Below are 15,611 nucleotides of genomic sequence, written 5' to 3'. Positions count from 1 at the left end.
TTGTTGCTTAGAAATAGTGTACAGTAAAAATGTAAAGAAATCTGTGATAAATTCAGGGTAGTGGTTACTTGGAATGGACTGCAGTTGAGGAGGTGCACACTTTTAGGGGGTTTCTTAATTGGCAGTTTTATTTCTTTATCAGAATAATGAGGACACAGATGTTGGTATTATTCTTTGTACTTTTTTGGTACATCTACAGTTATCACAATGAAAATTATGAGAGGCTCTTGATTTTTAAATTCTGAGCTCTTATTTTAGCTTCAACTTTTGGTATTAAGTATATACATTTGTTTATTGATGGTGATTTTAGTGCAGTGAAGATAGTCAAAAATTAATTAATTTTTAGGTAAAGTTAATACCTAAAGTAAATACAGTAGGCTCTGGAATTCAGGTGGATTTTCATCAGGAGACAATGAGCAAATCAGTGAAAAGATTACCAGGCTCGGAGGAATCCAACGACCTGTGTTATGGTCTGTTCACCACCATGTCTCACAGCAATTTGGAGCATTTAGTTAACCTGAGTCACAGTTTTCTCATCTGTAAATTGCAGGGAGCAAACCCACTTCTCGGTGCTATTATACAGCTCACATGAAATTTTTTAAAAATTAAAAATATGAAAAGCACCTAGTCCAGTTACTGGCACAGCAGATGTTCATTATTTTCTTCCTACTCCCACAGATTACTGCCATCATGATTCTGGTACCATGTCTAGCATTTAAGCAAGTATGTATTTTTGGTAATTATGTAAAGTTTGCATTTTTCTTTTGTAACGTAAGAAAAAATGTTCAGTATTAAATATTAAATTTTCTAATGCCTTTATACAATGAATTAAAATTATTTAATAGTGGATTCTAAACTGTACAGTTGTCATCTCTAGGGATTTCTTTTTGCTGACATTTGAGCAGACAGTTTTTTTGCTGACTGAATATCTCTTTGTTGTGTTGCTTTGAGCTCGTTAACGACCAAATTCTTATGTGGCAGCTGCACATTACACATGCTTATTCTCCATGTTCAGACCATAAATCTTCTGTGACTGAGCGACAACACCACCTGCATAGTCTTTTGATGTTGCAGATATAGCTCTATTAATGTTATTTCAAAATATTTCAGACCTGTTTTCTCATACATTTTAGCGCTACTGGGACAATGAAATGATATTTCAGGATATGAGAAGTTATTGTTATTGTTTTTTGTGTATTTTACAATGGAGACCGACTGGTAGTATTTGCTATATGTAGGATTGTAGAACATGGAACAGCAAGAATATGCGGTACATACCCAGCTGAGGTTTGTTAAATACTTAGAGTAACTCTGAGTATGTTTATGTTATCGTTTTTTCTCCCTAAAATCTATTTTCTAGCTTATTCTTATCTAACAACATGTTGAAGGTCAACATTGGGGCAATGACACAGTCACTCACCCATCCCAACCAAAGCTTTTTGTTTTGATGACACTACTTTTCATGACTGGCAACCGAACACAGTGCTTGAGAGCAGAGGCTCAGTTCACGTCCTGGCTCCTCCCCTTACTAGTTTGTTCTCAAGTCACTGAACCTCTCTGTACTTCAGTTTCATCTATAAAATGGGGATGACCATAACATCTGCCTCTCGGGGTAATTATGAAAATTGCTAATATTTACAAAATATTAGAGCAGTGTCTGGCTCAGAATGAGGACTGTTTAAAGATTCATTAAATAAACACATTAAATAAATATAGCAGACAGAGCTGTACAGCATAGAGCACACAGGACTGGGCTTAGCTCTGTGGGCTCATCCCAGATTGGATCTGTCCCCAAACAGTAAAAGACGCTGTCCTTTCAGTCAGATTAGTTATACAAGCTAATAAGGATAAGGAGGAGTATAAAGCATCAACAAATGATGCCTTCCCTTTGGCTTAACCAAACCAGAAGCCTAAGGGTTAAGGGAGCCTATGTCATTTTTTAGGGCAGAGGGCTGGTGGGACAAGGGTAGGGAGGGATCTAGAGGGACAAACAGAAAATATCCATCACAGTTTCTAAGACAAAGTGCATATTTATATATAGTGCACATATGATATGTAGATATGTGCATATCTCTATATAAATTTTCCATTATCTTCCAATATATTTTCTAAGTTTCTACAGAAAGAAATGTGATCTCGGCATGTAACTGGAATGAAAAAGTCTCACAGTCACTTAAAGTGTATTTCCAGCATTACTACTTCCTGGCTTAAACAAAGGAGGAACACAGTTCATTTTCCACTTAATTCAGAAAAGCCATTCCAAGCATGGTAGGAAATGTTCAAGAGCTGATAGATAGAATTGATACTACTACCTCCGAGGTAGAAATGCTGGCAAAACTATCCCCCAGTCTTTATGCCATATGCTTCTAATCTGCACCAATAATTTCTGTTCATAAATAGATATATTGAATTCTCTTTTTAGAGTAATAAATCTATGCCTAAATCAGTTATTTCATTTTTCTTCTACTAGAGCACCATTGAGCTCACTCTGGTGTTCATGTCTTCAATGGGAGGTAAAGCTGATATGGAATATTCTGAATAAGAAAAGTGGTTAAAAGAACACTTCAAAAGAAACCATTGTCTAACAGACTGGACACACATTGTCCTGGGGAGTTGAGGTAGCTGAGAGATGATGAATGAGCAGGCTTTAATTCTCTTGGTGATTTGTTGCTAGAGGACCATTTTAAATTTATTCCCTGGAGCCTTGAGAAGGAAGCTCAGTTGCCTCACAGCATTGGGTTAATTCTGTGTTCAGGTACACAAGAGACCTGATTAACCCTGGTTTGACAATTAGTTGTTGGTAGCTAATAAGTAATTATTCAGGACATGAGGAAACACATTTTTGTAACCTTCCCCGCTCCAAAAAAAATATATTCAATTCACATAGGAGAACTTCAGCCTGCCTGTGGTTGGGAGCCAATTTTGTTTGCCTGATTTTTGAACCTTTGAATTTAATGAGGGGTTGCTGACACTTTCTCCCATTCAACAGGTAGGAATTTAGTTTTCCCAGATTTGCAAATCAGGATCAACTTCACCCAAAACACTGTGTGGGAGGTGGAATTCTAAGATGACCCCCCAGTGACCCTTTGTCTAATTCCCTCACCTGTGAATATGAGACATCATTCCTGTGATTATGTTATCTTACCTGGCAAAGGGGTTTTTGCAGATGTACTTAAGGTTAGTAATCAGTTGACCTTAAGATAAACTATTGAGTGGGCCTAGCATAATCATATGAGCCCTTTAAAAGCAAAGCGTTTTCTCTGACTGGTGGCAGAAGTGGAAGTCGGAGAGATTTGAAGCGTGAGAAGGACATGCTGCTGTTGGCTTTGAAGACAGAGGCGCCACATGAATACAGGTGGCCTTTAAGAGCATGGAGTGGCCCCAGCTGATAGACAGTAAGAAAATGGGAACCTCATGCAAGGACCTGGATACTATCAGCAGCCTAAATGAGCTTGGAAGCAGGTTTTTTCCCAGAGCCTCCAGATAAGAGCCAAGCGTAGCCACACCTTGATTTCAGCCTTCATGAGACCCTGAGCAGAGACCCAGCTGAGCTGTCCATTTGTGCTTATGACCTCCACAACTGGAAGCTTATAAATGGTGTTTTAAGTGACTACATGTGTGGCCTAGAAGTATATTTTGCAACTAGTTTATCTTGAAAGAAATACCGGGCAGTTATACTGCTCTAAGCTGTAAGTGCTGTAGGTACTTTCCTGAGAAAAAAGTTGATGGCCAAGGTGAGTGTTTGCTTAGGATACAGTTATTTCAGTAATGGTGTGAAAAACCACACATTCTTCTGTTAGGGAAGAGTCTGCTGCTGGTATGTAATTTTTATGTGTTTGATTCTTACAGGAGCCTTTACAAACCATTAACATTTATTAAACAAACCCACAACCTGTGACAGAAATCAGTGAACTTTTTCTGTGAAGGGCCACATGGTAAATATTTGTGGCTTTGGAGGCCATATGGTCTCCATCGCAACTATAATCAATTCTGTCCTGGCACCACAGCGGACACACACAATATTTGAGTGAATGAGTGTAGCTGTGTGCCAGGAAAACTTTATTTATGGTCATAATTTAGCTTGTGTTATCAGTGTCTTATCTCTGGGGTTTTTTTTCTTTTTACTCATGGCAAGTAGGTTCTAGTTATTCCTCTAATTTATCACAACTGATTTCTGCACTCATTTGTAGCTTTTCCTGACTTGAATTTACAAGAAACCTCCCCCATCAAAAAAAATCTCTTAACTGAATTATCTTATAATCTTGAGCATGTTTTTAAGTGACAAAATTGGTGGGAGAAGGACTATGGAATCTGTTTTATTACATAAGCATAGTGTATAAAACTTAATTTTAGGGCTTCCCTGGTGGTGCAGTGGTTGAGAATCTGCCTGCCAATGCAGGGGACATGGGTTCGAGCCCTGGTCTGGGAAGATTCCACATGCCGCGGAGCAGCTGGGCCCGTGAGCCGTAACTACTGAGCCTGCGCATCTGGAGCCTGTGCTCTGCAACAAGAGAGGCCGCGATAGTGAGAGGCCCGCGCACCGCAATGAAGAGTGGCCCCCGCTCGCCGCAACTAGAGAAAGCCCTCACACAGAAACGAAGACCCAACACAGCCAAAAATAAATATAAAAATAAATAAATAAATAAAGATTACTATTAAAAAAAAAAAGCAAATAGCTTTAAAAAAAACTTAATTTTAAAAGAGGCAAAGGTCATTCCTTTTATTTATTGACATATAATTGATGTGAAACTTTATATTAGTTTCAGGTATACAGCATAATGATTTGATAATTGTGTATACTGGCAAAATGATAAGCCTAGTTAACATCCAACACTACACATAGTTACAAAATTTTTCTTTCTTGTGATGAGAACTTTTAAGATCTATTCTGTTAGTAACTTTTCTTTTTTTTAAACGGGAGTCACTGAGCTTTATGGTTTCATTTGGCCCCAAAAATACACTTTTAGGGGGCCTCAAATTACTAGACATGTGAATTTGAACATTCCCCACTGCCAGGTCCCGTCCACCCTTCAGTTCCTCCCAGGAGCTCCAAAGCCAAAGTTGAGTCTGTCCCACTCGGGTCTTTCCACAGCGGCTCTGCTTCCTGGGGGCTGCTGTTGCGATATGAATGACGGTGATGTTCCAGCTCAGGGGCCTCTGCCACCTGCTGTCACATGATTGCACGGCACGAGTTTTGTTTCCAGGCCGTTTTATACAAGGCTTTAGACTGTATTCCCAGCACTTCGGATTTGGACGCCAGGTCATCTAGCTTCTCGCCTCGCTCTAACAAAGACTCCACGGTATTGTGCAGGATGATTTTGGTCTCATCTAGTTCAACCTGCACTTTAGTCATCGGGTCAGCTTCTCGAGGGTTCTGGTATCTACTTAGGTGACCGTCCAGGCCTGCGTACTGGATGGTATCGGGGGATCCAACTGGCCAGTCTGTCCTTTCGACCTGCTTGGAGAATTCGTCTAGTACCTTTTCCAGCAAGGTAAACGCCACCCGGGATGGGTATTCACTGTCAGCAATGACCACTCCCACCAGACTGTCGTTTCTCACTTAGACATGGCACAGATATTCTTGTTCTTTGACAGAAGCTCTGCTGCCTTTTGAGGAGCGCTCCACAATCAGTTGACTTGTGAAGGTCATGAATTCCTGAACGCTGGACCTCTGGAAGAAGCTGAAGGAGGACACGTCGTACGCGGCTTTGAGCAGCACCGCCTTGGCATCGCCTTTGTACGGGACCCTTAGGCTGTACAGCTTCATGGCACCGCGCCCTCAGGCCAGCTACCTGCCTGGCCGCGGGACCAGCTCGCAGGGAGCAGCACGGCGCCTCCCCTCGAGACCGCCGCCAGCTGCTGATGGGTTGGCCGGTCTCTTAGTAACTTTTAAATATGCAGTACAGTATTAACTATAGTCACCAGTCTGTACATTACATCCCCTGACTTATTTATTGTATAAAGTAACTTTTAAATATGTAGTACAGTATTAACTATAGTCGCCAATCTGTACATTACATCCCCTGACTTATTTATTGTATAACTGAAAGTTTGTACCTTTTGTCCTCTTCATCCTTTTCACCCACCACCCCCGCCCCGCCCTGCCCCACCCCAGCTTCTCCACATTTGGCAATCGCCAATCTGTTCTCTGTATCTGTGAGCTCAGTTTTTTCTTTTGATTCCACATAAAAGTGACATCGTACAGTATTTTTCTTCCTCTGACTTATTTCACTTAGCATAATGCACTCAAGGTCCATTCCTGTTGTCACAAATGGCAAGATTTTTTTTTTAATGACTGAGCAATATTCCACTGTGTGTGTGTGTCTCAGTGTCACATCTTCTTTATCCATTCACTCATCAAAGGCCACTTAGGTTCCATATCTTGGCTATTGTACATAATGGTGGACTGAACATAGCAGTGCATATATATATCTCTTTTCAACTTAGTGTTTTCATTTGGGGGCGTGGTGGAATAAATACCCAGGGGTGGAATTGCTGTATCATACAGTAGGTCTTTCTTGAGGAACCTCCATACTGTTTTCCATAGTGGCTGCACCAATTTACATTCTCACCCAGAGAGCACAAGGGTTCCCTTCTGTTCATATCTTTCCCAAGACTTGTTATTTTTTGTCTTTTTGATAATAGCCATTCTAACAGGAGGTGTTATCTCATTGTGTCTCTGATTTGCATTTTCCTGATGATCAGTGATGTTGAACACTTTTCATATATCTGTTGTATGTCTTCTTTGGGAAAATGTCTATTCAGATTCTGTGCCTATTTTTTAAATGAAATTACTGGTTTTCTTGCTATTGAGTTATATGACTTCTTTATATAATTTGGATACTAACTGCTTAACAGATATATGATTTGCAGATATTTTCTCCCATTCAATAGGTTGCCTTTTCATTTTGTTGATGGTTTCGTTTGCTGTGCAGAAGCATCTTAGTTTGATGTAGTCCCACTTGTTTATTTTTGCTTTTGTTGTCTCTGCTTTTGGTGTCAATCCCAAAAATCATAGCCAAGACTTATGTCAAGGACTTTACCACCTATTTTTTTTAGATGTTTTATGGTTTCAGGTCTTACATTAGGTACTATTAAGTCTTTACCCCATTTTGAATTAATGCTTTGTGTGTGGTGTAAGATAGCAGTTCAGTTTTATTCTGTTGCATATGGCTGTCCGGTTTTCCCATCTCCATTTATTGAAGAGATTGTTCTTTCCCCCATTGTATATTCTTGGCTTTTTTGTCATAAATTAATTGACCATACATGTGTGGTTTCTGGGCTCTGTGTTCTGTGCTGTTGATATATATGTCTGTTTTTATGCCAATACCATACTGTTTTGATTACTATAGCTTTGTAATTATAGTTTAAATTTAGAAAGTGTGATGCCTCCAGCTTTGCTTTTATTTCTCAAGATTGCTTTGGCTACTTAGGGACTTTTGTGATTCCATACAAATTTTAGGATCATTTGTTCAATTTCTGTGAAAAATACCATTGGAATTTTTATAGAGATTGCATGGACTCTGTACATTGCTTTGGATGGTGTGGATATTTTAACAATGCTCTTCTAATTCGTGATCAAAGAATATTTTTCCATTTATTTGTGTCTTCTTTAATTCCTTACATCAATGTCTTATAGTTTTCAGTGTACAGGTCCATTACCTACTCGGTTAAATTTTTTCCTAGGTATTTTATTCTCTTTCATGCAATTGTAAATGGGATTTGTTTCTTAATTTCTCTTTGTGATAGTTTGTTATTAGTGTATAGAAATGCAGTAGATTTTTGTATGTTGATTTTGTTTCCTGAAACTTTATTGAATTTGTTTATTAGTTCTAACAGTTTCTTTGTGGAGTCTTTAGGGTTTTCTATTTATAACACCATGTTATTTGCAAATACTGACAATTTTATTTCTTTTTCTCTAATTTGGATGCCTTTTATTTCTTTTTCTTGCCTAATTGCTCTGGCTAGGACTTCCAATACTGTGTTGAATAAAAGTGGTGAGAATGGGCATCCTTGTCTTGTTCCTGATTTTACAGGAAAAGCTTTCAGCTTTTCACTGTTGAGTATGATGTTACCTGTGGGCTTGTCATATATGGCCTCTATTATGTTGAGGTACATTCCCTCTATACCCACTTTGCAGAGAATTTTTATCATAAATGTTGAATTTTCTTAAATGCTTCTTCTGCATCTAATGAGATAATCATGGTTTTTATCCTTCATTTTGTTAACGTGGTATATAACATTGATTTGCAGATGTTGAACCATCCTTGCATCACTGGAATAAATCCCACTGAATTATGGTGTATGATTCTTTTCATGTATTGATGAATCTAGTTTGCTAATATTTTGTTAAGGATTTTTGCATCCATATTCATCAGGGGTATTGGCCTGTAATTTTCTTTTGTTGTGGCATCCTTGTCTGATTTTGGTATCAAGGTAATGCTGACCACTTAAAATTAGTTTTGAAGTCTTATCTCTTCTGCTTTTTTGGAAGAGTTTTAGAAGGATTGGTATTAATTCTTGAATATTTGGCAGAATTCACCAGAGAAGCTGTCCTGTCCTGGACTTTTGTTTGCTAGGAGGTTTTTGTTTTGTTTTGTTTTTTGTTTTTTAGGTTAGTTTTTTTTTTTAATTTTGTATTTTGTTTTATTTATTTTTTTATACAGCAGGTTCTTATTACTCATCAGTTTTATACGCATCAGTGTATACATGTCAATCCCAATCGCCCAATTCAGCCCACCACCATCCCCAGCCCCCCGTGGCTTTCCCCCCTTGGTGTCCATACATTTATTCTCTACATCTGTGTCTCAACTTCTGCCCTGCAAACTGGTTCATCTGTACCATTTTTCTAGGTTTCACATACATGCATTAATATACGATATTTGTTTTTCTCTTTCTGACTTACTTCACTCTGTATGACAGTCTCTAGATCCATCCACATCTCAACAAATGACTCAATTTCGTTCCTTTCTATGGCTGAGTAATATTCCATTGTATATATGTACCACATCTTCTTTATCCATTCGTCTGTAGATGGGCATTTAGGTTGCTTTCATGTCCTGGCTATTGTAAATAGTGCTGCAATGAACATTGGGGTTGCATGTGTCATTTTCAATTATGGTTTTCTCTGGGTATATGCCCAGTAGTGGAATTGCTGGATCATATGGTAATTCTATTTTTAGTTTTTTTTCTTTTTTTTTTTTTTTTTTAGAAATTTCATGTAATGTCTGAAACATTTATATTAACATATTTGCATACATATTTCCATACAAATACATATATAAGATTTTTAGAAATTTCATGTAATGTCTGAAACATTTATATTAACATATTTCCATACAAATAACCCAATGAAAGTTTAATATTAGTTGTTTTCTTTGTTTGATTTTTTATACTGCAGGTTCTTATTAGGCATCAATTTTATATACATCAATGTATACATGTCAATCCCAATCGCCCAATTCAGCACACCACCATCCCCACCCCACCGCAGTTTTCCCCCCTTGGTGTCCATATGTCCATTCTCTACTTCTGTGTCTCAACTTCTGCCCTGCAAACCGGCTCATCTGTACCATTTTTCTAGGTTCCACATACATGCATTAATATACGATATTTGTTTTTCTCTTTCTGACTTACTTCACTCTGTATGACAGTCTCTAGATCCATCCACGTCTCAACAAATGACTCAATTTCGTTCCTTTTTATGGCTGAGTAATATTCCATTGTATATATGTACCACAACTTCTTTATCCATTCGTCTTTTGATGGGCATTTAGGTTGCTTCCATGACCTGGCTATTGTAAATAGTGCTGCAGTGAACATTCGGGTGCATGTGTCTTTTTGAATTACGGTTTTCTCTGGGTATATGCCCAGTAGTGGGATTGCTGGGTCATATGGTAATTCTATTTTTAGTTTTTTAAGGAACCTCCATATTCTTCTCCATAGTGGCTGTATCAATTTACATTCCCACCAACAGTGCAAGAGGGTTCCCTTTTCTCCACACCCTCTCCAGCATTTGTTGTTTGTAGATTTTCTGATGATGCCCATTCTAACAGGAGTGAGGTGATACCTCATTGTAGTTTTGATTTGCATTTCTCTAATAATTAGTGATGTTGAGCATCTTTTCATGTGCTTCGTGGCCGTCTGTATGTCTTCTTTGGAGAAATGTCTATTTAGGTCTTCTGCCCATTTTTGGATTGAGGTGTTTGTTTCTTTAATATTGAGCTGCATGAGCTGTTTATATATTTTGGAGATTAATACTTTGTCCGTTGATTCATTTGCAAATATTTTCTCCCATTCTAAGTGTTGTCCTTTCGTCTTGTTTATGGTTTCCTTTGCTGTGCAAAAGCTTTGAAGTTTCATTAGGTCCCACTTGTTTATTTTTGTTTTTATTTCCATTACTCTTGGAGGTGGATCAAAAAAGATCTTGCTGTGATTTATGTCAAAGAGTATTCTTCCTATGTTTTCCTCTAAGAGTTTTATAGTGTCCAGTCTTATACTTAGGTCTCTAATCCATTTTGAGTTTATTTTTGTGTATGGTGTTAGGGAGTATTCTAATTTCATTCTTTTACATGTAGCTGTCTAGTTTTCCCAGCACCACTTATTGAAGAGACTGTCTTCTCCATTGTATATCTTTGCCTCCTTTGTCATAGATTAGTTGACCATAGGTGCGTGGGTTAATCTCTGGGCTTTCTATCTTGTTCCATTGACTATGTTCCTGTTTTTGTGCCAGTACCATATTGTCTTGATTACTGTAGCTTTGTAGTATAGTCTGAAGTCAGGGAGTCTGATTCCTCCAGCTCCATTTTTTTCCCTCAAGACTGCTTTGGTTATTCGGGGTCTTTTGTGTCTCCATACAAATTTTAAGATGATTTGTTCTAGCTCCGTAAAAAATGCCATTGGTAATTTGATAGGGATTGCATTGAACCTGTAGATTGCTTTGGGTAGTATACTCATTTTCACAATGTTGATTTTTCCAATCCAAGAACATGGTATATCTCTCCATATGTTGGTATCATCTTTAATTTCTTTCATCAGTGTCTTATAGTTTTCTGCATACAGATCTTTTGTCTCCCTAAGTAGGTTTATTCCTAGGTATTTTATTCTTTTTGTTGCAATGGTAAATGGGAGTGTTTCCATAATTTCTCTTTCAGATTTTTCATCATTAGTGTATGGGAATGCAAGAGATTTCTTGGCATTAATTTTATATCCTGCAGCTTTACCAAATTCATGGATTAGCTCTAGTAGTTTTCTGGTGGCATTTTCAGGATTCTCTATGTATAGTATCATGTCATCTGCAAACAGTGACAGTTTTACTTCTTCTTTTCCAATTTGTGTTCCTTTTATTTCTTTTTCTTCTCTGATTGCTGTGGCTAGGACTTCCAAAACTGTGTTGAATAATAGTGGTGAGAGTGGACATCCTTGTCTCGTTCCTGATCTTAGAGGAAATGCTTTCAGTTTTTCACGATTGAGAATGATGTTTGCTGTGGGTTTGTCATATATGTCCTTTATTATGTTGAGGTAGGTTCCCTCTATGCCCACCTTCTGGAGAGTTTTTATCATAAATGGGTGTTGAATTTTGTCAAAAGCTTTTTCTGCATCTATTAGATGATCGTATGGTTTTTATTCTTCTATTTGTTAATATGGTGTATCACATTGATTGATTTGCGTATATTGAAGAATCCTTGCATCCCTGGGATAAATCCCACTTGATCGTGGTGTATGATCCTTTTAATGTGTTGTTGGATTCTGTTTGCTAGTATTTTGTTGAGGATTTTTGCATCTATATTCATCAGTGATATTGGTCTGTAATTTTCTTTTTTTGTAGTGTCTTTGTCTGGTTTTGGTATCAGGGTGATGGTGGCCTCATAGAATGAGTTTGGGAGTGTTCCTTCCTCTGCAATTTTTTGGAAGAGTTTGAGAAGGATAGGTGTTAGCTCTTCTCTAAATGTTTGATAGAATTCACCTGTGAAGCCATCTGGTCCTGGACTTTTGTTTGTTGGAAGATTTTTAATCACAGTTTCAATTTCATTACTTGTGATTGGTCTGTTCATATTTTCTGTTTCTTCCTGGTTCAGTCTTGGAAGGTTATACCTTTCTAAAAATTTGTCCATTTCTTCCAGGTTGTCCATTTTATTGGCATAAAGTTGCTTGTAGTAGTCTCTTAGGATGCTTTGTATTTCTGTGGTGTCTGTTGTAACCTCTTCTTTTTCATTTCTGATTTTATTGATTTGAGTCCTCTCCCTCTTTTTCTTGATGAGTCTGGCTAATGGGTTATCAATTTTGTTTATCTTCTCAAAGAACCAACTTTTAGTTTTACTGATCTTTGCTATTGTTTTCTTTGTTTCTATTTCATTTATTTCTGCTCTGATCTTTATGATTTCTTTCCTTCTGCTAACTTTGGGTTTTGTTTGTTCTTCTTTCTCTGGTTCCTTTAAGGTTAGATTGTTTATTTGAGATTTTTCTTGTTTCTTGAGGTAGGCTTGTACAGCTATAAACTTCTCTCTTAGAACTGCTTTTCCTGCATCCCATCTGTTTTGGATCATTGTGTTTTCATTGTCGTTTGTCTCTAGGTAGTTTTTGATTTCTTCTTTGATTTCTTCAGTGATCTCTTGGTTATTTAGTAACGTATTGTTTACCCTCCATATGTTTGTGTTTTCTATGTTTTTTTCCCTGTAATTCATTTCTAATCTCACAGCATTGTGGTGAGAAAAGATGCTTGATATGATTTCAATTTTCTTAAATTTACTGAGGCTTGATTTGTGACCCAAGATGTGATCTCTCCTGGAGAATGTTCCATGAGCACTTGAGAAGAAAGTGTAATCTGCTGTTTTTGGATGGAATGTCCTATAAATATCAATTAAATCTATCTGGTCTGTTGTATCATTTAAAGCTTGTGTTTCCTTATTTATTTTCATTTTGGATGATCTGTCCATTGGTGTAAGTGAGGTGTTAGAGTCCCCCACTATTATTGTGTTACTGTTGATTTCCTCTTTTATAGCTGTTAGCATTTGCCTTATGTATTGATGTGCTCCTATGTTGGGTGCATATATATTTATAATTGTTACATCTTCTTCTTGGATTGATCCCTTGATCATTATGTAGTGTCCTTCCTTGTCTCTTGTAACCTTCTTTATTTTAAAGTCTATTTTATCTGATATGAGTATTGCTACTCCAGCTCTCTTTTGATTTCCATTTACATGGAATATCTTTTTCCATCCCCTCACTTTCAGTCTGTATGTGTCCCTAGGTCTGAAGTGGGTCTCTTGTAGACAGCATATATATGGGTCTTATTTTTGCATCCATTCAGCAAGCCTGTGTCTTTTGGTTGGAGCATTTAATCCATTCACGTTTAAGGTAATTATCGATATGTATGTTCCTATGACCGTATTCTTAATTTTTTTGGGTTTGTTTTTGTAGGTTCTTTTCTTCTCTTGCGTTTCCCACTTAGAGAAGTACCTTTAGCATTTGTTATAGAGCTGGTTTGGTGGTGCTGAATTCTTTTTGCTTTTGCTTGTTTGTAAAGCTTTTGATTTCTCCTTCGAATCTGAATGAGATCCTTGCTGGGTAGAGTAATCTTGGTTGTAGTTTCTTCCCTTTCATCACTTTAAGTATATCATGCCAATCCCTTCTGGCTTGTAGCGTTTCTGCTGATAAATCAGCTGTTAACCTTATGGGAGTTCCCTTGTATGTTGTCATTTTTCCCTTGCTGCTTTCAATAATTTTTCTTTGTCTTTAATTTTTGCCAATTTGATTACTATGTGTCTCGGTGTGTTTCTCCTTGGATTTATCTTTTATGGGACTTGCTGCACTTCCTTGACTTGGGTGGCTATTTCCTTTCCCATGTTAGGGAAGTTTTCGACTATAATCTCTTCAAATATTTTCTCTGGTCCTTTCTCTCTCTCTTCTCCTTCTGAGACCCCTATAATGCGAATGTTCTTGCGTTTACTGTTGTCCCAGAGGTCCCTTAGGCTGTCTTCATTTCTTTTCATTCTTTTTTGTTTATTCTGTTCCGCAGCAGTGAATTCCACCATTCTTTCTTCCAGGTCACTTATCCGTTCTTCTGCCTCAGTTATTCTGCTATTGATTCCTTCTAGTGTAGTTTTCATTTCAGTTATTGTACTGTTTATCTCTGTTTGTTTGTTCTTTATTCTTCTCAGTATTGGTTAAACATTTCTTGCATCTTCTTCATCTTTGCCTCCCTTCTTTTTCCGAGGTCCTGGATCATCTTCTCTATCATTATTCTGAATTCTTTTTCTGGAAGGTTGCCTATCTCCACTTCATTTAGTTGTTTTTCTGGGGTTTTATCTTGTTTCTTCATCTGGTACATAACACTCTGCTTTTTCATCTTGTCTGTCTTTCTGTGAATGTGGTTTTTGTTCCACAGGCTGCAGGATTGTAGTTCTTCTTGCTTCTGCTGTCTGCCCTCTGATGGATGAGGCTATCTGTAGGAGGTTTTGATTACTGATTCAACCTCCTTATTGGTCTGTTCAGATTTTCTGTTTCTTCATGATTCAGTCTTGGAAGGTTTTATGTTTCTAAGAATTTATCTGTTTCCCCTAGGTTGTCCAATTTGTTTGCATATAATTGTTCATAGTAGTCTCTGAAAATTCTTTGTATTTCTGTGGTATCTATTGTGATGTCACCTCTTTCAATTCTGACTTTAGCTGAAAGTTTGTCCATTTTTTGTTTATCTTCTCAACGAGGTGGCTCTTGATTTCATTGATCTTTTCAATTGTCGTTTTAGTCTCTATTTCATTTTTCTACTCTGATCTTTGTTATTTTAATTCTTCTACTAACTTTGAGTTTCGTTTGTTTTTTTTCTAGTTTCTTTAGTGTAAGGTTAGATTGTTTATGTAAGATTTTTCTTGTTTCCTGGCGTCGACATTTATAGCTGTGCACTTCCCTGTTAGAATTACTTTTGCTGCATCTCATAAGTTTTGGTATGCTGTATTTACATTTTCATTAGTCTTAAGGTATTTTTTGTTTCCTCTTTGATTTCTTCTTTGACCCATTGGTTGTTCAGTAACATGTTGTTTAACTTTCACATATTTGTGCATTTTCCAGTTTTCTTCTTGTAATTGAATTCTAGTTTCCTACCATTGTGGCTGGAAAAGATGCTTGATATTATTTTAGTCTTCTTAACTTTGTTAAGACTTGTTTTCTGGCCTAATATATGATCTATCCTGGAGAATATTCCATGTGCACTTGAGAAGATTGTGCATTCTGTTGCTTCTTGGTTGAAATGTTCTGTATATATCTGTTAAGTCTCTCTGTTCTAACATGTCATTTAAGGCCAATGTTTCCTTATTGATTTTCTGTCTGGTTGATCTATCCATTGATGTAAGTGGGGTATTAAAGTCCCTCATTGTTATTGTATTGCTGTCTTTTCCTCCCTGTAGGTCTGTTAATATTTGCTTTATATATTTAGGTGCTCCTATGTTGGGTGCATAAATATTTACAAATATTCTCTTATTTGTTCGACACCTTTATGTGATGCCCTTCTTTGTCTCTTATTAATATCTTTGTTTTAAAGTTTATTTTGTCTGATGTAAGTATAGCTACCCCAGCTTTCTTTGTTTCCGTTTGCAGGGAATATATTTCTCTATCCC

At 37.3% G+C, this 15,611-nt stretch overlaps 1 protein-coding gene and 1 pseudogene across 2 annotated transcripts in view; one reads left to right on the top strand and one right to left on the bottom strand.

Moving 5' to 3' along the window:
- Nucleotides 1-15,611, top strand: part of TMEM123 (transmembrane protein 123) — a 78,755-nt gene that overhangs the window by 44,505 nt on the left and 18,639 nt on the right. The gene's annotated exons all lie outside the window — the stretch shown is intronic.
- Nucleotides 730-9,134, bottom strand: LOC309604939 (synaptobrevin homolog YKT6 pseudogene; annotated as a pseudogene). Its single transcript has one exon. The product of its transcript is annotated as a synaptobrevin homolog YKT6 pseudogene (transcript).

Source organism: Balaenoptera borealis (assembly GCF_965194805.1).
Source record: "Balaenoptera borealis genome assembly, chromosome: 11".
In the NCBI taxonomy this organism is placed as follows: domain Eukaryota; kingdom Metazoa; phylum Chordata; class Mammalia; order Artiodactyla; family Balaenopteridae; genus Balaenoptera; species Balaenoptera borealis.
This window is presented reverse-complemented; position numbering and strand designations above follow the sequence as displayed.